This window comes from Lonchura striata, chromosome 12 (genome assembly GCF_050655825.1).
Source record: "Lonchura striata isolate lonStrDom1 chromosome 12, ASM5065582v1, whole genome shotgun sequence".
Taxonomy (NCBI): domain Eukaryota; kingdom Metazoa; phylum Chordata; class Aves; order Passeriformes; family Estrildidae; genus Lonchura; species Lonchura striata.
The window spans coordinates 5,061,815-5,085,979 of record NC_140714.1 but is presented as its reverse complement, the minus strand read 5'-3'; the positions used below and the strand labels follow the sequence as shown (position 1 = coordinate 5,085,979).

At 47.1% G+C, this 24,165-nt stretch overlaps 1 protein-coding gene across 4 annotated transcripts in view; it reads right to left on the bottom strand.

Annotated features, from left to right (window-relative positions):
* TAFA4 (TAFA chemokine like family member 4) overlaps window positions 1-22,625 on the bottom strand; it is a 71,186-nt gene extending 48,561 nt beyond the window's left edge. For 2 of the 4 annotated variants that reach the window (XM_085590317.1, XM_077786028.2), the window contains exon 1: window positions 21,783-21,920. The gene's annotated coding sequence lies outside the window, so the exon portion shown is untranslated. Of the gene's footprint in view, window positions 1-21,782; window positions 22,083-22,281 lie in introns of those variants that run through there. The other 2 variants (XM_085590319.1, XM_085590318.1) reach the window with 2 other exon arrangements.
* Window positions 22,626-24,165: the final 1,540 nt, after the last annotated feature.

Genomic DNA, 24,165 nt, shown 5'->3' with positions numbered 1-24,165 from the left:
AGATGTTATATAAAAGTTTTTCCTGTGAGGTGGAGAGACCCTAGAAAAGCTGCCCAGGGAAGCTGTGGCTGCCCCATCCCTGGAAGTGTCCAAGGCCAGGTTGGATGGGACTTGGAGTAACCTGGGATAGTGGAAGGTGTCCCTGACCATGACAGGGGGTGGAATGGGATGGGTTTTAAGGCCCCTTCCAACCCTGACCATCCCTCGTTGTGTGCTGATGCTGCCCCATGGCCGGGTGCAGTTCCAGGGCTGCAGGTGAGTGATGTCCCTGTTGGGGTGCAGGGGCCACAGGTGACTGTTCCTGTCAGGACACAGGTCACTGTCCCTGTCACGACACAGGTGGCTGATGGCCCTGTAGGGGTGCAGGTGATGTCCCTGTCACGATACAGGTAGTGATGTCCTTGTCGAGATGCAGGTCACTGATGTCTTGCATCTTGACAGGGATTGGTGATGAACTGCATCTTGTTGGGGTGCAGGACACTGTCTCTGTCGGGACACAGGTCACTGTCCCTGTCATGATACAGGTGGAGATGATCTGTTGGATCACAGGTCGCTGCTGTCCCTGTCACGACACAGGTCGCTGTCCCTGTCAGGACACAGGTCACTGCTGTCCCTGTCAGGACACAGGTCGCTGTCCCTATCAGCACACAGGTCACTGATGTCCCTGTCACGACACAGGTCGCTGTCCCTGTCACGACACAGGTCACTGCTGTCCCTGTCACGACACAGGTCGCTGTCACTGTCACGACACAGGTCACTGCTGTCCCTATCAGCACACAGGTCGCCGCTGTCCCTGTCAGGACACAGGTCACTGTCCCTATCAGGACACAGGTCGCTGTCCCTGTCACGACACAGGTCACTGCTGTCCCTGTCACGACACAGGTCGCTGTCCCTGTCACGACACAGGTCACGGTCCCTGTCACGACACAGGTCGCCGCTGTCCCGGTGCCGGGGCCGCTCCCGGCGCTTCCCGAGGATCCATCGGGGCGGTGCTGCCCCCTGGCGGCCCCGCGCCTCTCTCCGTGCGGCTCCTGCCCATTCCCAGCTCCTGGCAGCACTCGGGAATCTCCCCCAGCCCCGCTCCCTGCACCCCCAGCCCCGCTCCGTGCACCCCCATCCCCGCTCCCTGCACCCCCAGCCCCGCTCCGTGCACCCCCATCCCCGCTCCCTGCACCCCCAATCCCGCTCCCTGCACCCCCATCCCCGCTCCCCGCACCCCCAGCCCCTCTCCCTGCACCCCCAGCTCCCTTCCCGGTACCCCCAGCCCCGCTCCCCTCACCCCCAGTCCCTCTCTCCCCGCACCCCCAGCCCCGCTCCCTGCACCCCCAGCCCCTCTCCCCGCACCCCCAGCCCCTCTCCCCGTACCCCCAGCTCCCTTCCCGGTACCCCAGCTCCCTTCCCGGTACCCCAGCCCCGCTCCCTGCACCCTCAGCCCTGCTCCCTGCACCCCCAGCCCCGCTCCCGGTACCCCATCCCCTCTCCCCGCACCCCCATCCCCTCTCCCGGTACCCCAGCTCCGCTCCCGGTACCCCCATCCCCTCTCCCGGTACCCCAGCCCCGCTCCCGGTACCCCATCCCCTCTCCCCGCACCCCCATCCCTTCTCCCGGTACCCCAGCCCCGCTCCCTGCACCCCCATCCCCTCTCCCGGTACCCCCAGCCCCGCTCCCCTCACTCCCAGTCCCTCTCTCCCCGCACCCCCAGCCCCTCTCCCCGTACCCCCAGCTCCCTTCCCGGTACCCCAGCTCCCTTCCCGGTACCGCAGCCCCGCTCCCTGCACCCCCATCCCCTCTCCCTGCACCCCCATCCCCTCTCCCGGTATCCCATCCCCTCTCCCTGCACCCCCATCCCCTCTCCCGGTACCCCATCCCCTCTCCCCGCACCCCCATCCCCTCTCCCGGTACCCCATCCCCTCTCCCCGCACCCCCATCCCCTCTCCCGGTACCCCATCTCCTCTCCCCGCACCCCCATCCCCTCTCCCGGTACCCCATCCCCTCTCCCCGCACCCCCATCCCCTCTCCCCGCACCCCCATCCCCTCTCCCGGTATCCCATCCCCTCTCCCTGCACCCCCATCCCCTCTCCCGGTACCCCATCCCCTCTCCCTGCACCCCCATCCCCTCTCCCGGTACCCCATCCCCTCTCCCTGCACCCCCATCCCCTCTCCCCGCACCCCCATCCCCTCTCCCGGTATTCCAGCCCCGCTCCCCGCACCCCCATCCCCTCTCCCGGTACCCCATCCCCTCTCCCCGCACCCCCATCCCCTCTCCCGGTACCCCATCCCCTCTCCCGGTACCCCATCCCCTCTCCCTGCACCGCCATCCCCTTCCCTGCACCCCCATCCCCTCTCCCGGTACCCCAGCCCCTCTCCCCGCACCCCCATCCCCTCTCCCCGCACCCCCATCCCCTCTCCCGGTACCTCCATCCCCTCTCCCTGCACCCCCATCCCCTCTCCCCGCACCCCCATCCCCTCTCCCGGTACCCCAGCCCCGCTCCCTGGCCCGGCCGAGCCCCGGCCCGGGGGATCCCGGCTCTCCGTGCCGCCTCCTCTGCAGCTGTCCGGGGCAATTAGCGCGGCTCATTAACCGCACGGAGGCGTCGCTGTGGCAGGCGCGGGCTGCCCTCGCAGCGTGGGCAGCGCAGGACGCGCTGGCCGCCACCTGACGGGCACCGCCGTGTCCTCCCGGCGCCCATCGGGAGATAACGCGTCCCACATTCTGGATTCGGTCCCCTAACCCTCAAACAGAAATCACTACATCGGCTCACGTACCCGCGGCTTGATCTGAAGGCTTTGAGGGCCAGTAAATCCACCTCGGCCGAGTTATTCCAACAGTTAATTAACCTCACCTTAAGCACTGCACCTTCCAGCTTATACTTCCCGATACGTTCTCATTGTTTTCTCAGCTGGCACATCCCACAGGGATGTGTCAGACCTTCAGAGGCCTGGACTCTGCCAACCCTTACTCACAGCAAGTAAGGGTTACACCAGGTAGGAAGGCACTGGGCAAACGGAGAGAGGACTTAAAGTTACCCAAGTAGAACAGTCACAGGATCACAGGATCACAGAATCACAGACCTTTCTGCATTGGATGGGACCTTAAAGCCCATCCTATTCCACCCCCTGCCATGGCCAGGGACACCTTCCACTATCCCAGGTTGCTCCAAGCCCTATCCAACCTGGTCTTGAGCACTTCCAGGGATGGGGCAGCCACAGCTTCTCTGGGCACCCTGTGCCAGGGCCTCATCACCCTCACAGTAAAGGATTTTTTCCTATTATCCAATCTAAACCTACTCTCTATTAGTTTGAATTCATTCCCCGCCATCCTGTCACTTCATGAACTTGTAAAAAGTCCCTCTCCAGTTTTCCTGTAGGCTCCCTTCAGGTACTGACTAGAAGGTAGCAGAAGACTAAGCTCACAGTGCAAGAAAATAAAACTTTTGTTGGACCTATTCCCTCTTCCCCTTACTCCCAGAGCTGACATCGGCTCTTCTGCTTCCCTACAGGAATCTCTGAGGGATGCAAGTCTGGCCACATCGAGCAAAGTGAAGTTGAACCACACAAAAATCATCCAAGCAGGTATCCAAAAACCACAGGGTCACTGCAGCAGTGCCCAGCACTCTCAGACCCCAGCAAACTCCCTGCACAGTTCATGGGCATTTTTTGAACTGTTTTTTTATGCCATTACATCTCATTTACAACATCAGTCTCTGCTGGAAGCAGCTCAGTCTGTCACCCCTAGTCAGGCCTTTCCACAGAAATATTTCAAAATCTCACTTAGCAGGAACTGGGGGTGGTGGGGAGGAAAAGAAAATAATGCCAATGAGAGCTAGAGGGAATAAACCCCACATCCTCTGGAGGAGGGAGAGCTGAGCTGCTGTTATATCCACATAACAGGAGGCATCGACCACACCAGCAGCCAGACCATGCACACACACACAGACATCCTCTGTGCCATGGGTTTGGAGGGACCAAGTCTGTCTTCAGCAGCACTTGGACTTCTCCAGGGTAAATCTGTCCTCACCACTTCCTTTAAACATGAGAACAAACCTTTTGTCTGTTGTGGGCATGCCCTGGGAGGATATCCTGCAAAGCAAGCCTAAATCGCCTGAATTTTCTAGCCCAGACACCACAGATTTCATTAGTTAATAGTGCCAAAGTCATAGTAATGACTTGGGTGGATCATCTATAGGAAAGGTTTTCAGCTGGACTCATTTTATGTGAGTCTGTGGCCTCCAAATTTGAGCCAGCAGAGCTCAGGTCACAGAGAAGCAGAAAGAGCAGTGCACAGGATCAGGAAATAAATTCAAGCAAACGACTGAGAGCAAGAAGCAGAGGGCTGACTGCCAGAAAACCCAAAGTCCAGGTAGAGTAAGGAAGAGTTTAAAATCAAAGCTGTTGCTTCCTCTGCTCTCTCAACACAGAGTTCTCATCTTTCCTCCAGGATAAAGTCCAGCAAAACCAAGAGGACTGCTCAGAGAGCAAAGTGCAGACTGTCAAGTGTACAGAATAGACCCTTTGCTCCATACAGCATTATTTATTATTCATCACCACCCCACTAAGGACCATTCTGCCAAACTCCAGAAAAGGGAGGTATCACCATCAAGGTTTCATTTTAAAGGTTGCACATGTGGACAGCCAACACAGGAGGTCTCATTACAGCACAGAATTTCAACTCTTTCAATTACCCTTATCAGAAAGAATTTTTCCTTGTGATTATCCAGGTTCTTTCAGTTCCTCACTGCAGCTCAAAATCTTCTCCACCCCCCTTTGCAAGCCCTGCTTAAGAGGTGTGCAGGCTTCAGGCACTCTGTTCAAGGGAGAGCAGAAATTACTCCAACCATGTTCAAAGAGGACACAGAGCAGAGAGTGCCCTGCTCCACTCCCAGCTGCCCTCCCAGAAGCAGAGCAGCTCCCATCTAAAGCAGGCTGCACACCAAAAAAAAAGTGGAGAGAAATATCTTTGAAGGAAATCTCTCCAGCAGAATGTTTCAGACACAGCAAAAACACATTTTCTCCTACTGTAAACTTTGCCTGCCAGGTAGCAAAGCATTAAAGTTGTTACACAGGGTATCTTGAGACTTAAAACACTGTTTTCTATACCCTGAGCTGATGGAGGAATTTAATTTCTCCCATGGAAGGCAAAGATAACTGACCTGCTGTCAAGCAGGTCACTCACATTCCTTTCCTCCCACCAGGGACCCAGGTGAGCTGGTGGTTGTTTTGGTCACTCAGAGGAGGGAGGAACGGATGGAAGGGATGGAGGAGGAAAACTCGTGTCAATTTGTGCCTCTGGGAGGCCCCAGACCTACTCTGGGTGTGTGGTGGCTCACATGCAAGAAGCAGGTAATTCCTAAGGGTGGCTGTTCAAATTAAGAACAAGAGGCAACCCAAGGGAAATAACATGAAAATTAAGAGAGGCAGCAAATGTAAGTGGTAAGAAAAGGTGAAAATAACTGTTTGTTTAGTCAAGAAAGAAGAGTTTGCTGGAGACATGTCAACTCTCCCCTTGAAGAGGCTTTCTTTAAAGAAGGGCAGGATTTAAAGTGATTCTCTGTAGCTACTGCAAATAGCATTAAAATAAATTCAGTGTCCTGCAAGGATTAATTGTGTGCATGAAGAGGAACTTTCTGTATCTAAGTGGGGGAAACTAGTGGTACAAACTGCTCAAAATGTCATGGAGCCTGGTTGCTGGAGATTTCTTTAAATTGGATGAACACCTGTGGGATGGTGAAGGCTCCCCTCTCCATCCACAGGGTTGGATTACGTTTGCTCAGGGTATGTGACAGGACAACATATCCTTTATGCCCTGGAGCAAAAAAAACCAGTGGGATATAAATGTGAGGTAGTCAGTCACTGTTCAGTGTCCCCTCTATACCCTGAATCAAGTCAGAGGTTACTGAGGAAAATCCTGGCAGAAACAAAGTCAAAATGCCTCCTGCACATGTTGGGTTTTCATGCAGGCAGAGTCAGGGTGGGTTGTATTTAGAGATCTTTCTGGTGGTTCTTAGGGCCCTCATGCAAACAAATTTGGTTCTTTCTGGTTCTACTGCATTAGAATATTTTATTGTCTTGTTATTCCCAAAAACACCTCACTCACAGCATGTCCACTCGTGCTTCCCTAAGCTGTGTCAGGCCCTGTCCATTTCTGTGTCACCAATGTAACCTGTCCCTGCTTTTGTTTCAATTCCCAAAATGCTCCAAGAGGAAAGCACAGAACAGCCACCTTTGCTTTTAGAACACAAGCATGTTTTATGAGCTCTGGATGAACACAGGCTGATGAAGAATCCCCACTGTCTGGGTATATGGGATAATTGTTTCACTTGGGACTCATTAGCTAATTATTTAAAGATTCTAAGGAAAAGCATTTCATAAATACAGCACTAAATTTCCAGAAGTGTAATTACAGGCTGAACACACATTTTTTTAGCACCTGTGTTATCCACTACACAAGCCAAGAGCAAAGTACCTTGTGCTGTGCTGTCCCTGCTCCCTGGCAGGCGTGGGGCAGCACAGGAAAACTGCTAGGAAATTGAAAGGGAGCATTTTTGGTATTCCCATTTTGGTAACAAAAACAACACAGTCATCTTGGGGTGGTTTAAAATTCTGCCCCTAACATACAGAATCTCAATAATGAAGCATAAAACCTGCACAGGTGAGGGAAGCACAGACCAGGCAGCTCTAACCCAGATTCTTGATCTGGATCAGCTTCTTACTCAGTGTTAGAACACATTTTTTGCTTATCAATAACTTCCTCAAGTTACTCTGGAAAAACATTGCTCTAGTGAGCAGAAGAATTCCAGACACACCAGTTTGGGAAATAAAAAGTGCCACATCACAGACTGACAAAAATGAGGCAATTGTGTGGAGACTTGGACTTGGGTCAATAAACAGTTGCATTTAAAAGAGAACCCAGTCTTGTTCAGTCTGGGTTCTCATTAACTGAGCAAAAGCATACTTAGAACCTACCTCAGAGCTGTATTTGCTTTTCTATGGTTTTGTAACTCATGCTGGATGGGAGACCTGCCCATCACACCCAGTGCACCTACACTGTGCATGGGTTCTACATCCCTCCAGCAGCTGCTGCCTTTCTGCTGGTAACCAGAAAAATCCCAATATGAGTGCATAAAGCAACACCCCCAGCTATTTTATTTCAAGAAACACCAGGAACTGCATTCCCTTATGCAAGAAAATTTCATAAATTTTGCTCCTCACTTCCAGAGGGAATTTCCTCCATCCTTTCTTCTTCCTGCCCAGTGCTTTATGCCTCCTTCCCTGTGAATCTCAGCCCTCTGTGCTTCTTGTTTCACAGCCCCTCTCCCTGCCTCCTCTAGGAAGTTCTCCTGCTTGGCAGCAGCCCGTGTGTGAATCCCCAAAAAAAGGGCTGGGAAGCAGGGGAAGAGACCCCCCTGAGGTACCTATTGATGAAAAAGATCTCCCATGGCAGGTTAATCATCTGCTGGATGCTGTTTTCATCCCTTCACAGGCTCGAGGAAGATACACAGAGCTCTGGGTGCTGCTGCAGTGGAAAAGGAACAAACCTCTAAAATTCCCAGACACCTTCCTGTGGCTGCACTGCCAGGAGAGGAGAGCAGCAGCCACAAAAAGCTAAAACTTGCTCTTCAGAAACAGTGAGAGGTGTTAACATGGTGTTTCCTTCTCAGATACCTGGATTGTCAGAGCTCTCCTGGCTCAGCTGAGGAAATGTGTTACCCTGCACGATGCTCAGCCAGTGCCTCTGCTGAAGGATGACCCCAGCCAGGCTTTGAATGAGCAACACCCTGTCCTCTTCATGGCTGAGGCTGGAAACTTTCTTCTTTACATGGGGTTTTTCTCTCTCTCTTTTTTTCTTTTTTTTTTCTTTTTTTTCTTTTTTTTTTTTTTAATAACAATCCTTTTCACAAAGCTCAGAGAAGCCTGAACTTCAGACTTGCAGCTCCCAATCTGCCTGCAATGGATTTTTCTTTTCTTCATTCTTGGAAAAGCCTCTTCATGATCATGTAACCATGTGCATGACGGGAAGGGCAAGGGGAAGGGCAAGTAGTATAATTTTGATTATGCTTTGAAATGCTCAGGGTTGGAAATGAAGTATGAGATTCCCCTTGCTTCCCCTGCCTCTCTTGAAGGCAATTATGATTGCCTTAAAGATGTGAGATCTGTTGAAAGTAACAAATCGTTGATTGTTTATTTTCAGGGTAGACAACAATCAGCTTTTAATCAGCTTCTACTCACTGCTAGAGAGCTATTACCTCTCTTAAAAATAATTAGAAAACAGAAAAGAAAAATCTCCAATTATTATCATCCAGGAAACTGAGATTTTATGGGGGGGGGGGGGGAACCACACCTCAAGACTCACATTAAAAAAAAAAAAAAGGTTAACATAGTGGTACATTAAATTCTCTTTTAGCAATGAGATATTGTTTGCCAGAAGTTGGATTGTGCTTCCTGAGTTTGTATGAGGTTATGGATATTGGCACCTGAATAAGAAGCAGTATTTTCAGTCACCTTGGGCAGACACTCAGATATTTCTGCTGAACATTTTTGTTTAAGGAAATGGATTGCATGAGTCTTCCATTTCTCTGATTTCTGACTGTTCACAGAACCCTGGCTTTCAGATTCCCACAGCACACATTTTTTCCATTTTTGAGCAAATAGTCTGTGAATTTCTGTCCTGGGGGAAAGAGTACTCAAACTTAACTACAATAAAGAGAGCAACCTCCACATTTCAATTATATTGGAATTAGCAACAAGTATGAAACATCTCAGATACCACTTTTTGTGATTTCAGATGGGCAACTGGATAGACATTTCAGCTCGTGTACAACTTTCCAAAAGCTTTCCCTACCAAAAATGCCATTAAAATGTCCCCTCAATGTGCCTCATTTACTACTACCACACAGAGTTTTAATAGTACACTGCTTGTAACTCAAATGTATCTCAAATAAAATCAAGCAAGAGCATTTTGCAGGGTCCTGAGACAGCTGCTGCTCTCCTGGCCAGCAGGTATTTGCCTTTCAGGTGATGGCCAGGCAATTCTCAGTGTTCCTGGGGGGCAGTTACACAACAAGGAGCCTTTAGTAAGGGGGACAGACAGGTTTTGTCACTGTCACATTGCAGGGAACCTGCCCTCCAAAAATGTAATGAACTGCAAATCCCTTATGGACTTTAAGGGAGAGCTCTCTAAAGAGTGTGTGAGTGCTCAGCTAATTAAGTTCTCCCCCACCAGGACCCCAGTGGCTGTGTCTTTTTATTTTACTTTCTCTATTGCCCATTGGAGATGAATTGTGATTAGTTTAAAAAGGGATTCTTCTTGTCCATTGATCAGTGTTGTACCCACTTGACCTACTAGTGTCTCTTTAAAGATTGATGAACTGGAACACAAAAGTGGAGCTCTCTCAGTTTAACTGTTCCCACCTGAGTTTCCTGCCCTGTGGGATACATTTTTAGAGGCCCATGGAGAGTTTGCACCATTGGTTCAAATTCCAGGGTTATTGCACACAGAACTTCCCTGGCCTGGCTACAGGCAAGGCAGCAAAGGCAGTCACAGGACTGGTTTACAGTAAAATCTGCTTAGTTAAAAATGTGCTACATGTCAGGACCAGAGCAGGACTTTAAGTCTTCTGCTTCAGTACTGGTCATTAATTAGATAAGAAACAGCAACACTAATTTAAAGAAAAGTATGGAAAAATGTACTTACTGGATTTATATTTTCCCCTCACCAACTGAAACCCCTCCTTGCAAATGACAAATTTTTTTGGCTAAGATTAGCAAGAGAGGCTGCAGGCAGCCAAACCTTCACTGGGCAGAGGGTACCACCACACCCAAAAAGGAAGATATATATTTTTAATTTAGAGATGTGCCTTACACTAAGCAAACCCCACATGTTCTCACATAATTGTGTACTGCCAATTTAGTCTAATATATAATTTTCAAACTATGGATGAAGTCCTGTCCACCTCTATCCTCCCTTAAAATTGACAGACAATGGCAAAAACTCACTTTTCTGCTTACAGAAATTGTTTGGTGAGCCAAACCCAAAGGACATTTTCCAGATAGTGCAACCACCCTTTTTTACCTTACTGGTCCTTTTTGTTTTTCTAAGCTGATGGCTTTGGGCAAATAAAATAGCTACTTGGGTGTTTATTTGTTCAGCTTCATTCAGATTGTATGATTTTGAGGAGTACTTGTGAGTATAAAGTGTCTTGTAGCAGCTGTGTGTCAGAAAGACGGAAGAACCCACTTGGAACGCAGATATTGCTGCATAAACCAGAATAAATGGCCAGTGGAGAGTATGGTTTATCATTTTAAATTATTTTCACTCTCCAGCCAAAGACAGTTGGTTTCTTAAGCCATGATTTTATCCTTTCTAATTTGACTTCTCAATTGTACCAGAATTCTTAATTATTTCGCTGCTTGCAATAGCACCATCCAATTTATCACCTGAGAAAAGCAGCATAGCATAAATAATCTATTGACTTTTTAACCTGAAGGTCTCAGCATTTAGTCTTCAAGAACATGAAAAATTTCTAATTCAATAATGGAAAGTTCCTGTGACGGTCACCCTAAGTGGAAAGTGTTGGTTTCTGAAGTCTCCTGTTCTCTCAGGAGAAGTCAGCAGAGGTCTCTGAGCTCAAGCCCAGCTTAAGCTCCATTCCAACAGCTGGAAACAGCTGGAGGTTATCTGGGATGCCCTGGAGATCTCACCTACCAGAAACCCCTGGCCACTCACGTCCTGAGGTGCATGTCCCAAAACACAGAGCCACAGCCAGGTCCTGGCTGTGTGTTGAACAGTGTTGAGCAAAAACCATGAATAAAAGGGAAAATCCAGAGGTTGCTCCCCTGGCACATAGGACCAGGAATCTGTGCTGTGAGTGGGTAAATTAAAAAAAAAAATAATAATTTTTATGACTTTTACATTTTTTATATTATTAGGATTTTTAAATTATCTCTAAGAAAGATCTGCCTTGTAATAAGAATATAGACTATTGATTTTCTTTGGCTCATATTTACATCTTTGATTCTGAAAGTCTTGTTCTGGACAAGAAACACTGACTCCCATCCATTACTCCTAACAGAGCAAGACCCACAGTGTTTGTTACTCATCCCAGAGACACAAATATTATGCTTAACCAAGAGCTGAAGTGAGATTAAATTAATAAAACAAGGTAAAACAAAGTAAAGCCTGAAGCACCAGAGCATCCCCAGCACTTTGCACTTTAGTGTGGCATTGCTGGGTAGAACAGAAAGAGTAAAATTTGCTGTCCTAATTGCACTTTACTGTCAAACCATCCTGTGGGAGCTGTACAGAGGCATCCTGCTCAAATCATGCCCTGTCTGCCAAGCAATTCTTTACCCAGAGATCTTACAAAGCCTCCCCAGCCCCTTCCTTTACAGGTATGGCCCACCTGCAAGCTGCTCCTTTTTCTCAGCACCCAGCTGAGTCTCTTCACACAGGACAGCCCTGAGTTAGCAGAAGGCAAAATCTGCAGATCTTTGTGCAGCATCTCTGTCCTGCCCTAAAAACCAAACAGAGATGTCTAAAAAAGACAGGAATAACTGAACTCCAGCCCAGCCATTGGACAATGCATTTGCCACAGAAAGGCAGTGACCCAAGGGCCTGAGGCAGAAGCTCAGCCATGCTTGTCAAATATTGCATTTGTAGCTGCACTGAGATTTGAGAGCCAGGCTTGAAAACCAGCAGGACTCATGAGTCCCTTAGAATGGAAGCATGAGGGCTATGAAAGCTTTATTGCAGGTGCAGAGCCATGCACAGCATTACTCCACCAGAGAATCACTGGTGGGATTGGTGTGGGTGCCTGATCCATTAACAGGAGACTGGAAAAAGCCCTGAGTGTGAGACACAGGGGAGCCCTTCCAGCACCAGGATGTTTGTCTCCTCCTTTAATAACACCAGCTACACATCTTAATGGAGCAGCTCCTCCTCCCAGCTCCTCCTCTGCCCTGGCACCCTGATGATGCCTCCTCGATATCAAAAGCAGCGTTGGATGAGAGACGGAGGTCCCGAGCCGTCCCTTTTCTCATCATGTGTAATTTGTAAAGCTAGCCAAAAAATAGCAAGCAATCTAGCCTGGAATTTCGCCAGCTGGGATATTCATAGCACATGTGATCAAAGAGCAGAATTTGCCAGTCACTGGGAAAACAATCAGGCTCCGTAAGCCGAGTTCACCGCCGAGCACTGAGGCTGTAAACATCACTATTGATCAGGGCAGAGCTATTTCCATCAGGCTGCACTGCTCTGGACATGAAACATCTGCAGAGTCAACACCTACACAGCTGAAGTTAGAGCAGATAGCTCCAAAAATTTAACCTTCTGAGACATGAGCGATTTCCAAAAGAATTAGCAGCCGAAGACACTATGAAATTACACTGAAAATTGGAGAGAAAGATATCATAAATGGATTTTATGTAAAACTCTGGGTTATGGTACAGCTTATTGACATATACAACAAATTAAAACAGCTAATTCATCTTACTACCTTCCACTGATAATTTTTTAATTAAGTTACTTATCTTTATCTACATATTTAAGAATGTAGGTCTTTCATTATTCATCTCTTAAAGAAAATCAATGTTGTCCTGATTTGCTACAGCTCAAACAAGGGAGCAGTATTATCTCTGCTAGGACTGACTAATAGAAAAAAAAATTCATTAACTTTATTAGGAAACCCTAAGAAAATGCTATTGAGCACATTTTCATACTCCTAAAAGTCTGATTTATGAACCAAAAGCTTAATAGTGTTCAGTATGACTAAAGAAGGCATCATGATTTTTTTAAAATGCTTATAAATTAAAAAGGAAAAGGTACAAAATTATTGAAACAGTCTAACAAAACGTTTTAGAAAGCTCAGCCTTAGTTCTGGATTGTATTATAAAAACCACTAGCAAAAAAGCTTTATATTCTTGGTTTCTATTATTTATCAATTATTATTCTGCATTTTCTTTATTACTCAGACTGGAAGCTCATCTGTAGCACTTGTTAGATGTGAATGTCTAAGTGCCTATCCACTACACAGTTTTGAAATATTTGCACATCAAAACAGACTCTGGTTTTATACTTGGGATTCTAAAGCTTTATAAAAGACACTGAAAAGAGTAAACTTTGAATCTCAATTTCTGGAGGAAACAGACCTTTTCTAGTCATCTAGAGTGTCCTTTTCTTTTCAAGGTGACCTTAAGTTTCAGATTTGTGAAATTGTTTCCTCTTGTGCTCAATGCTACGGTGTAACAAGTTTTAAAAATGACTATTTATCTTCTTTAATATATTAGTCATATATAGCAGGAGAAGCCTCTGTGGGAATTTTTGCTATCAGGTTTTCTCAAGCCTAAGTCAATGCTGATTTACAAAACATAACTTACCCTTAGTAACAAACAATCATGGATATATTTATTGGAATAACATCTTCCCATTCTCCTCCAGCAGCGAGCTTCGTTTATCAGTCCCAGTGCTGCAGATTGGGGGATATTTACAGTGACCAAGGCAATTTGAAAGTAATGCTTTTATGTTGCCCATCTTATTACAATTTTACAAGCCTGAATCGCTGGCATTTGGCAAAACAAATAGATGGATCTGAAAAATGTTAATGACATGCAAATTAGCCGGGCAGGTGTAAGTTATATTTATGTCAGAGAAGTGAGAATTGGTGCATTGCTCAGAAACTGCCCATTGCAGAAGTTATATTTAATGAAGTTTAAATTTTTTTAGATTTTGCCTTGCTAATCATGACCTCGGCTGCCTGCACCATGTAATGACAATAATGAATAAACATGCTGTGCTTATGAAGAACTAGAACCTAACAAGCTGATCAATTGTTAATTCTATAAAGTGACTAAAACGTGTCTCTACTATCAATAAGTAAATCAGCTTCTATTTGCAGTACTAATGCACCTTGTACATATCCTCCAGCTATCCTGCCCTTCTCTGTAATAATGTAATTATCAGTTTGGTCATATTTAAGTACAACCTGAATGGGATTTGAAGTTATTTTTGTCTTGAGGGTGGAAAAATAGGAGGAAAAATTGTTTGGGTATTTAAAGAGACACAATACATTTATTTGGAGGATGCAGATTTTCCACTTGCCCTCCAATTAGTTATAGAAAATTATTCGTTTGAAAGCCAATTATTTTACAGCATTATTCTTAAATCATACAGGCTATTATCAGACAGATATTCCAGAGAAGAAGGCCTTTTTATTATTAAAGCCCTTTTGCTCTAAGCCTCTGTAACAAAGACTTTAAACAAAAGACAACAGTGCTCATTAACTATAACAGAAGATGTTTCTTCTGTTGGGGGGAAAAAGCATTTAAAATAAGACTAATTTGGCTTTATTCATGCTTTATTTTTCCTCTTACATGAGGAAAGCACAGAAGGTAGATCAGATCTTTAACCATAATACAATTATGTATATTCCAAATATGCTAATTGCAAAGAGCTGTCTCCACTGCATTTCCAAACAAGATTTAGCAGCAATAGTTCATCCATTGCTGAAGAACTTGTTCAAGAAAAAGGATGTTTAACCCATGCAAAACCCAGGAGTTTTGCTTGAATTATCTGATTCCCTTCTCATTCCTAGAGCTGTCTGCAAAGACATTGGGAGGGAGCAGCTCCCTGTTCATCCACCCAAAACCCCCACCCACCTCAGCCTGGGGTGAAACCTCACCTGGAGCATTTCACAGGTGAATGATCCACACTGGAGGGTGAGTAATTGTATTTAAATTGGCTGCACTAATTGTATTAAACTGGCTTCCCCTTTTTCAGAGTTATAAACAGTAATTATTCTTAATGTTTACAGATTCTGTAACTATTCTTCTGTCCTTAAACTGAAATACATGTCACAAAAATACATTAGAAACTTTGCAAGGAGGAAATGTTCTGGAGGGAACTGCTCTTAAGAGTGTGGATAAGCTCACTATACCAATTAATTTCTAACACTTAACCAAGTGTCATTTCTCAGGTGGAAGGTCACACTCATTCTACCAGAAGTTGTCCCACCTTGGTGTAGAAAAGGAAGAATAGTCCCTTTTACCTGCTACTCTCTTAAATTAATATAATCAGCAGGTTTTTTAAAGATATTTGATCTAACAAAGTTTTGTTGTTTCAGTTCAGTCCCTGAACAGAAACAGACCTATTAATAAACAAAAATAGAATTAATAATTTCAGCAGCACACCAAAAATACTGGGACAGTTCAATACTAAAACAATTATTTTGCTTTTTCCTCCTTCAGCCCCAGTTAAGCCCATATACCACATGACTGGCAAAGTACTACTTATTCCAGTAGTACTTTGCAGTTAAATAACCCAATTTCAATTACTCTGTGATGTGCTTCCAAACAATGGAGATTAACTCAGGGGTTCAGAGGCACTGTTTAAATGGGAAGTGTAACAGGAATACACACACACACGACAATCTCTCCGTATTCCACAAAATAACTCTTCCTTTTTGAGACTCAGTGGCCTGGTTTATGTGCAGGTCCTCTTTGTAGGTCTGTGTTTGGGGAAATTTTCATTGCACTTGACTTCTCCCCATGGTGCTTCAGAGCCACTGACCTGGCAGTGCTCAGCACAAGCACCAGGCAGCCAGGACCAGGCTTTGGCACCCGCCTGGATCCAAGCTGAGCCAATTCCTGCTGCATCCCAGTTTTCCCTGGGGAGGAAGCAGTGCCCCAGAGCAAGGCAGCCACAACACTTCTGTCATTAAGACTATGAAGATTTCCTTCACACTCTGCTACTTTTTCTAGGAGTAAAGCAAATTGGTATCCTGAGTACAGCCCTGGCTGTACTCTTCCTCCTCTTTCCTTTTATATTCTCCTCTTTTCTGTTTTTTCTCCTCTGGCCAGTGCCAGGGTCTGTGGCAATCACAAATCCTGGCACTGGCCAGAGGAGAAGATAACAGCAAAGAGGAGGAGATGATCTCTCCTTCCTCCCTAGCAACCCTGTCTGCTGAGCATTTGCCAAGAAATGGGAAGGAAACCAGCAAGGAACATGGGCTCCTGAATGCCCAGTGAAGAGACCATCACCAGCAACCAGAGCTTCTCTATTTTCTTTTCAGAATTGTCCTGGAATCATGGGATGGTATGGGCTGAAAGGGACCTTAGAGTTCCAAAGCCCATCCCAGCATGGCCAGGGACACCTTCCACTATCCCAGGGTGCTCCAAGCCCTGTCCAGCCTGGTCTTGGACACTTCCAGGGATGGGACAGCCACAGCTTCTCTGGGCACCCTGTGCCAGGGCTTCACTATACTTACTGTGAAGAATTTCTTCTCAATATTCAAACTAAACCTGTTCTCTTTCATTTTAAAGCCAATCCCCCTTTCCCTGTCACTACAAGCCCTTGTAAATTACAGGGAACAGAGTTCCAAGGACTAATTTAAGCAGGGCACATTCACCCCCTTACTTCTGTCAAAGAACCATACTTCCATTAAAGAACTCAACCACACCTATTTGATAGTTTAAACATAACCAGAAGTTTCATTTAGGACTCCAAGCTAAGTTAATTTTGCTAGGAAATTCTAATATGGATTCATTACATTAAATTCTGAAAGGTGGCATTTCTCTTCCTGTCTCCAACATTATTAGCATCTTACAGTGGCTTGAATTAAAAAAGAAACATTTATTTTATCACCCTGATATCAGCCTGCTGCAATATAACATTTTTGAAACAGGGAAATATCACAGCTTGGCATCATAAATCCAACACTGCAACAAGATAAATCCTTCCCATTAATGTAAACCACTGTACTTCCCAATATATCTGCATCTGCAACACACTTGTGTTTGCTGATCAGACTATCATAAACACACATAACTCTCAGTGAATAATGGAAGCAGCAGGAAAATCTGAGGGTAACTGCTCTCCAGACTAAAGCAGCCACAGCCTGGCCCTTCAAACAGATTCCCTCATGCAGGGGTGCTCCTGCTTGTGCTCAACAGCATAAAATACCATTGTCCTCCCCCCTGGAATCCACATAACACAGCAAAGGACATCGAGGTACTCTCACTCCTCAATTACATGTGCACAGAATGGATGCTGGAAGCTTTATTAGCTTACATTATATATAAATCCCAGAGATGCACAAAGGAGAGGTTGGGTACCCTATCAATTAAGAATTTCAGGATTTCTCACTGAATACTTAAGGTGACAGGGAATTGACATGGCAAAAAAAAAGAAGCTCACTTAATTTTGTTAAAAAGAAAAATCATGCAGTGCTTCCTACAACAACTCAATTTCCACCTTTTCCCCTTTACACTGAGATCAACACTCTGAAACTTGTACCAAATGGGAATTTGGCACACAGTTTAGGAAATGCAAACACATGAATTAATAACCTGAATTATGCAAATATGAACCTGAAATTTGCAAATTTTTTTTAAAAGCTGAAAGAACTCCTCTTAATTGGTTTATCCATGTCTAGGCATTACTCAGATGATTCTGGTTTAGCAGTTAGCAGCCTCTTGCATGCTCAGAAAAACAGCCTACAAATGCTTTAAGAGCTAAAGCACTGAGTTCTGCTCTCTCCTCTATAAGGAAGAGGTTTGTTGCTTCCAGAACCAGAAAGTCCAAGCTGATTCCATGTTCTCAGCTTAAAGGATGTAGCACATCACTGAGTCATGCTTGGCAAGAGGCTGGAGAACAAAAAAAAGGGCAAAAGCTCTGCACTGAGGGTTGGGGAGTAAATTCTTTAACCACCTTTTACCATCCTGTAACACCAAGGGTGGGATTGCTGCCTCTTAATGTATTTACCCTTGTTATACCTCACAGCACATCTAGCACAACTGCTGTGCAAGGAGGGAGAAAAATATCCTTTTAGGAGAAAGGCCTGACCCCACCAGGGTTTTTATTCACAGATGTTCCCTGTGAAGTGTAACTGAAATTGAAACAGCACAGAAAAGGGAATAAAAACAATGGGTCACCTTTGGAGTCACGGAGATACCCGGTGCTACTTTCCCTCATTTGAGCTTTACTCTGGCACAGTTATACCAAGTCTGAGCAAATCAGCCTTTCAGCTCACAGCCTTTCCAAAAGGAAAGTCCAGATATAAAGTACAGCAAAAGGGGTGAAACCTGCAGCCCTTTGTTCCTCCTCAGAAGCCTCTTCAGAATAGCAAAGAGGCCTCGGTGGCAGAGCGTGGCAGGAGCCGGTCCCTGGGAGCGCCGGGGATGCTGCGGAGCCCGGGCGGGAGCGCGCTGTGATCTCCGACCCGCAGGGCTGGCACCGCCTTCAAAGCTGCGCCTGCCTGATGCTTATCACACCTTCAAAGGGGAAAAGAGATGCTGAAGGAGTCCTACTAGACCTTGAGAAAAGGAGTCCCAGGGCCATAAACTCTGAGAGAGAGAGAGAGACAAGGAAAATCCAATACCTCGGATGAAAAGTATTTGTATAGGATGGATCTTTATTCTGAGTGTGCTTCCAAAATCCAGGACAAAACATTGTGCTCGAGATTTTCCTCCAGAGACTGGAATGAGGCCTAGGACTCAAAGGTATCTTGCTGTTCCGTATTCATACTGATATTTTTATTCTTTTAAAAGAATAAAAGATTGGTCTTAAAGAGATATAAAATATTGGTAGTCCAAAGAAAAATTTTTGCACTCACAAATTCAAGTTTAGCTCTAGATTTAGATCTCGTTTTTTCAATGGCCAACCAAGGTAGGTAGAATTACAAAACTGCAATAATTTCAAGATGTCATAAGAAACTTTATTTTACACAAGGCTGAGAACTAATTCCTTTCCATTAAGTATTTACTTCTCCATGTACAATTTTTCCTAACACTGGAGTAGTACTGGCCAAATTCTGCCCTTTTCACTCTCTGTGAAGCAGCCCAGTCCTTCATTGGGAAGCTTTCCCTGTGAAAGAACAGCAGGTGCTGGCCTTCAATTAATAAAAGATTGGCATGGGGAGATCAGGGGCTGCTCCCAAGTACCACCAACCAGTTTCCAATTCAGACCCAATCCAGAGCCATCACATCTGGAAGGCAGCACCAGCTAACACCTGCACCTGAGCTGTGAGACCAGCAAAACTGATGGATTCTTATGCAATTTATATTAAACTCAAAGAAGTCAAGGTGAATTTTTTTTATGCAATTTAAATAATATTCCCCAATCACCAGAGCAGCCTTCTAAACAGCTGAAGAAAAGGGCCATGGAATAAATGGCAGGAACCCAGACAAGCTCTGCACCCTGGAAAGGCAGAAAGCTCTTTAGTGTTGGACTAAAATCTATCACCAAGACTCTTGTTTCCTTTTGCCTGTGTTTTTCTTCGATAATTGGGAGATTTTAGTTATCAGAGTATGTCAAACCTGTACCTTCCACAAGCACTGAAGTCACTCAGACAAATATATCAAACATCGATATGAAACTAGAATGGAAAAAAGAAAAAAGTCTGCTACACCATCATCTAAACATAAGACACTAAGTAATAGCATTTTTAAAAAATCTATTTCACACAGATGAAAATCATTACAGCTCTCTAGAGACCCTCTCTCTCTCTGCAGCTCCCCATGTCATTTCCTAGCTGGTAAAAATGTGCCACAGGATATCAAAAGACAGTTACGTTCTTCTAATTTTAATATTCCTCTAATCCAATAATGGCTTGTTTACTGCTTTCTAATTTAAAGGTAATTCATTAGATGTATCCTGTCACGTCTTATTGGCAATGAAGGCATAAGGATCTTACACAGAGCTCTGAGGCATGTCAGTCATATTGCTAATATTCTGTGTGGGTCCCTCAATGCAAAGGGCTATCGATGCAATGGCACTGATAAGGGACTCTGTGTGTGTAGCTACATACAAATCACAACCAAAAATATTAAAAGACTTCAGGGGTGAAGTCTGGACCCAAAAATTTATGGTTTAGCATTGAGAATTCTAGCAAACAGAAATAGAAGTGATTTGAGTGCAAATATTTGTGATAGTCACAAAAGGGTCTTGCACAGCCTGTGGGGAAGCCCCTGCCTGACCTGCAGGGGAATTGGATGAGTCTGCAGCAAATGATGAAGGTTAAGGAAACATTAGACAGAAGAGACAGCCTGAACTCCAAAATGAGCATTTCAGGAGCCAGACCATGCCAGGCAACATCTGTTGTGATTCTCCAAAAGCTACCCCGAGTTTTTGAGTAACCCCAAGGCAAAGGGACAGGAACTCAGGCCAAGGGCTCCAGACCTGCTGGACCTTGGCAGCAGTGAGGCACCAAGGAGAGGGTGAGAGCACAGCAGGAGCCACTGGCACAGCAGGGCAAGCATCTTTCCTGCCTCACCAGCCCCGGCAGCATCCCCCTGGCTGCACGGTGTCCCTCCTCACTCCCACGGAGTCTGTGCCCACCTCCCCGGGAGCTGCTCTTCTCCGAGCAATCAGGCAAAGGAAAGCAATTCACTAGAGGTGAAAGCACCGTGTGCTCAAACACGCTGCCCAGGCAGCGCTCCTGCCACAGGGGCTGGGAACTCTTTGGCTGTTTCCACTCTGCCACCTCAGCCACACCAGCTCTCTCTGTACCAGGGCACTGATATGCCCATTTTCAATAATCTCTGCCCAAGAAGTAAAACCTTTAATCAACCAGACTAACCACACACGTGTGGCTGCTCACTGAATTGTTGATTATCTCAGAGGAGGACATAAGGCTGAGAAACACAGTGGCACCAGGAAACCTCGCACAGACTGGGGTTATTCCCCAGGAGCACGGCAGGATCACCAGTTTGGAAGCCAGTTTGGGTCAGTGAGTGTCCAAACCCATCCCCTCATTGGCTGTCGGTGATGTCATGGCCGTGCATTAATCCCCGGTGACTGCAGCTTTAACACCACACGTATCACCCCATCCCTGCTAACGACAATGACCACGCGCCTTGGAGGAAATTACTCGAGCAGAGAACAAAGCAACTTGTTGAAACAGGCAAAGTCGCATCTCTTAAGTGATTATTTCCAGCTTTTCTTTTGTCAGAGTGAAGTTGCTGGGGTCAGGAGATGACACGTGCCTCGCTGAAAGGAGTGAGTATTGTTAGAGCTCTGTTTTAAAGAAAGTAAATCCTCCCACTCAAAAATGTGGAAGTGCCAGTGGTGGGAAACCAACTGCTCTGGGAAATGAAAGTATCTCAGGAGCTATAAAATCGGTAGCTGAAATTATAAACACTTTTTAAAAGAAAAAGAAGTGGGGAAAAAGGAGTGACATTTAAAGCGCAAGGCTGACCCTTTGCTAGACCCTCATCCCTGGAGGAACGGGGGCAGTAAATGAATTTCGCGCACACACCCCAGTGCAGACAGATGGAACTCCAGGACCAATCCTCGGAGTGCTCCGGGCTGCCGCTCTCGCAGCCGCTCTCCCCAGCCTGCCCAGCCCCGGCGCTCGCTGCAGACGCTCTGGGGAGCACAAACACCGCAGGCACCGCCGGCACGGGGGTACCGCTGTGAGCATCCCTCTGCCCCCGGCCGGCCAGCCCCGGGGCCTCGTGGGGAACAGAAACATCACTGTTAGCCCCGCACGGGCGGTGATTGCGCTCCGAAACACAAGTTACCTCGCAGCTGGAGCGATGCTTCTCTCCCAGCTGCCTCCCCCCGGCGCGCATCGCGCATCCCCCGCCTGGGACGCGCAACCGGGGGGAAGCCCAGCTCCAGCCCGGCCCGGCACCTCCCGGAGGGCAGCCTCAGCTCCAGCCCGGCCCGGCACCTCCCGGAGGGCAGCCTCAGCTCCAGCCCGGCCCGGCACCTCCCGGCATCGCGCACCAGCCCGGGCAGCCGGAGGGAGCCCAGCCCGGCCCCGCGGTGCCCCAGCCCCGCTCCCGCTCACCTGGCCGCGCCTCGGAGGCAGGAGCGGCGTGCGGGGAAGGGGAATCACCCACGGGGGAGCGAGGACAGCGCTCGGCGTTCAGGCTGCCAGGAGGATGCTCCGCACAGACTCCCGCACGTAGCGGCGCAGCGCCCGAAGTGGCTTTGGAACTCCCCTCCCACTCCTCCTCCTCCTCCTCAGAGCCCGGGGAGGAAGCACGGTGTTACGGCTTCGGCGTCTCTCCCATCTCCGCGGAGCATCCTCCCTTGGCTCTCCGCGGTCCCTGACCCCACCGCGCACCGGGAGCGCAGAGCCAGAGATGCTCGGGCGAGCTGCCCTCTCCTCCCTCCTTCCCTCTCCTCCCTCCTTTCCTTTCCTCTCCTCCCTCCTTCCTTCCTTCCCTCCTTCCCTCCCTCCGCTCCGGGCAGCCGGGCTGCCGCCGCCGGGGAAGATCGCGCTGCCTTCCGGAGACAGAGCCTTCGCTCAGCCCGGGTTTTTAATGGCCTGACGGAGTCCTGACCTTATCTCAGCATCCGAGTGGTCGCTGCTCAGCCGAGGGAAGAGGCAGGAGATGTTTCCTAGCTCGCAGCTGGGCCGGAGTTCGCAGCATCTTTCGGAAACACCTGCAACTCGAGAAGGGAGCGGGGGCTCAGGCCGTAACCTCCCCACTCCTCTCACCGCATGTCCACAGTCCTGCGGGTAATCAATAAATCATCATCGTCACAAATTTGGCTTAAATTGTTCAAAATGAAAGCTGGTGTTTCCCTGGCTACAAAGTCGGGGTCACTTTGCCTTTCCAGCAGCCACGGCGAAACGAAGTCTGCTCCTTGCTCTGCCGCTGACTCTCTGCAACCTTTATCCCTCCACTTTATGCCCTCGATTCTCAGTAGCTCTGCTGCTCACCTAAACAGTGACGTCCAAATAAATGCTTCGGGGGCTGTCAGGCATTTAAATATGTGCAGAATGGAGTCTCATTTCTGTGAGAGAGGGCAGTGTCTCACCGTAGGTAACCACAGGGCTCAGTGCAACAGTAGGTTGATGTCAGCTATATTACCTAAATCCTGTTGTGATGCAAATCGTCATCTTCCTGGACAAACATTCCTTTAATTGGAAGAATCACTGAAAAAATGCCTTGTGGAGCAGAACAAGCTACTTTTATCACAGGAAAACCCTTGTTGGCTACTGTTGCGGAATGGAAAATTGCCTTTAGAGTTGTCTTTGTGCAAGTTCTCTAGTCCACGTGTGAAAAGCAGTAAAAATCCCAGCAGTTTCCACACCACCGTTCACAGAAAATTAATAATCCAGAAGCAGACTCTCATATCCTGGAAAAATTCACTTAGCCTGAAAGAAAGGGTCCAAATCCCCAGCCTTAGCTCTCCCTCATCTCATGTTAGCACAATTCAGCTATGCTCTTTTAATCAGCAGGACTTGCAATATAGTCAAAATTGGAGGGAACAAGCCCACAGCATGAGACCACATCTCTCCATCTCATTCCTTACCTGAGGAGCTTCTTTACCTGTCACCTTCTTGCCTACTGTTCCTGACACTTAACACCCCTCCAGACCTCTAGTGAGCCTAGAAAAGGGGAGAGAGAAAAGCCAGAAGGAAAGTGCTCCAAGGTTGCATAAAGAAATGTGAGATGCAGATGTGGGTAAAAGGGAGGGAACTGGATGTACTGATGGGAAATGGAAAGATTTAGAGGACAGGAGACACAAATTAGCAGGAAGAAAGGTCTCGTCTTGCTGTCTGGGGTTTGTTGAAAGTAGGCTGGTCAGGAAATCAGACAGGGATTATGCAGGATCAACAATCCCCTGATATGTGGATGGAGCAGTTTACCAGCTGTGGGTGCTTTTACTGGGCTGCTGAGCCACAGGAGACAGCAGTTCAAGCTCTCTCTGGCCTGGTGCTGTCCTGTGCTCATAATTCCTCCCCATCTCTTAGCCTCAGTTTTCCCATCCAGACAGCAGAGACAGCCCCATTTCCAGCACTGGGCTGCTGTCAAAACGAATTAAGAGGTCTAAAGAGTACTTTGAAATGCAGATATTATGCTCACTAGTTTTAATGTCTCCAAAGCGGCCCCCAGATATCTCTAAATCCTCAACATATCCCTGATCAATTCCTGTTTTGCATAGGAGGAAGCCAGGCAGAGGGACAGAGGCTTTAGTCCATCCCTTTTATGTTTTGTTCTGAGGGTCCCCCTGACCTTGCCACAGCTCAGGTTCCCAGGTTTTGTCCCACAGTGTCTGATCCCACCCAAAGCCACATTTTGCTGGTGATACAGAACAAGCTTCATGCATGCAGAGCCTCCACACCTGATTATTAATTACTACCCAATTAGTAATAAATGACTACCCTCTAGAAAGCTATTCCCTCTGGCAAGTCGAGCTTCCATCCCCTCCCTCTC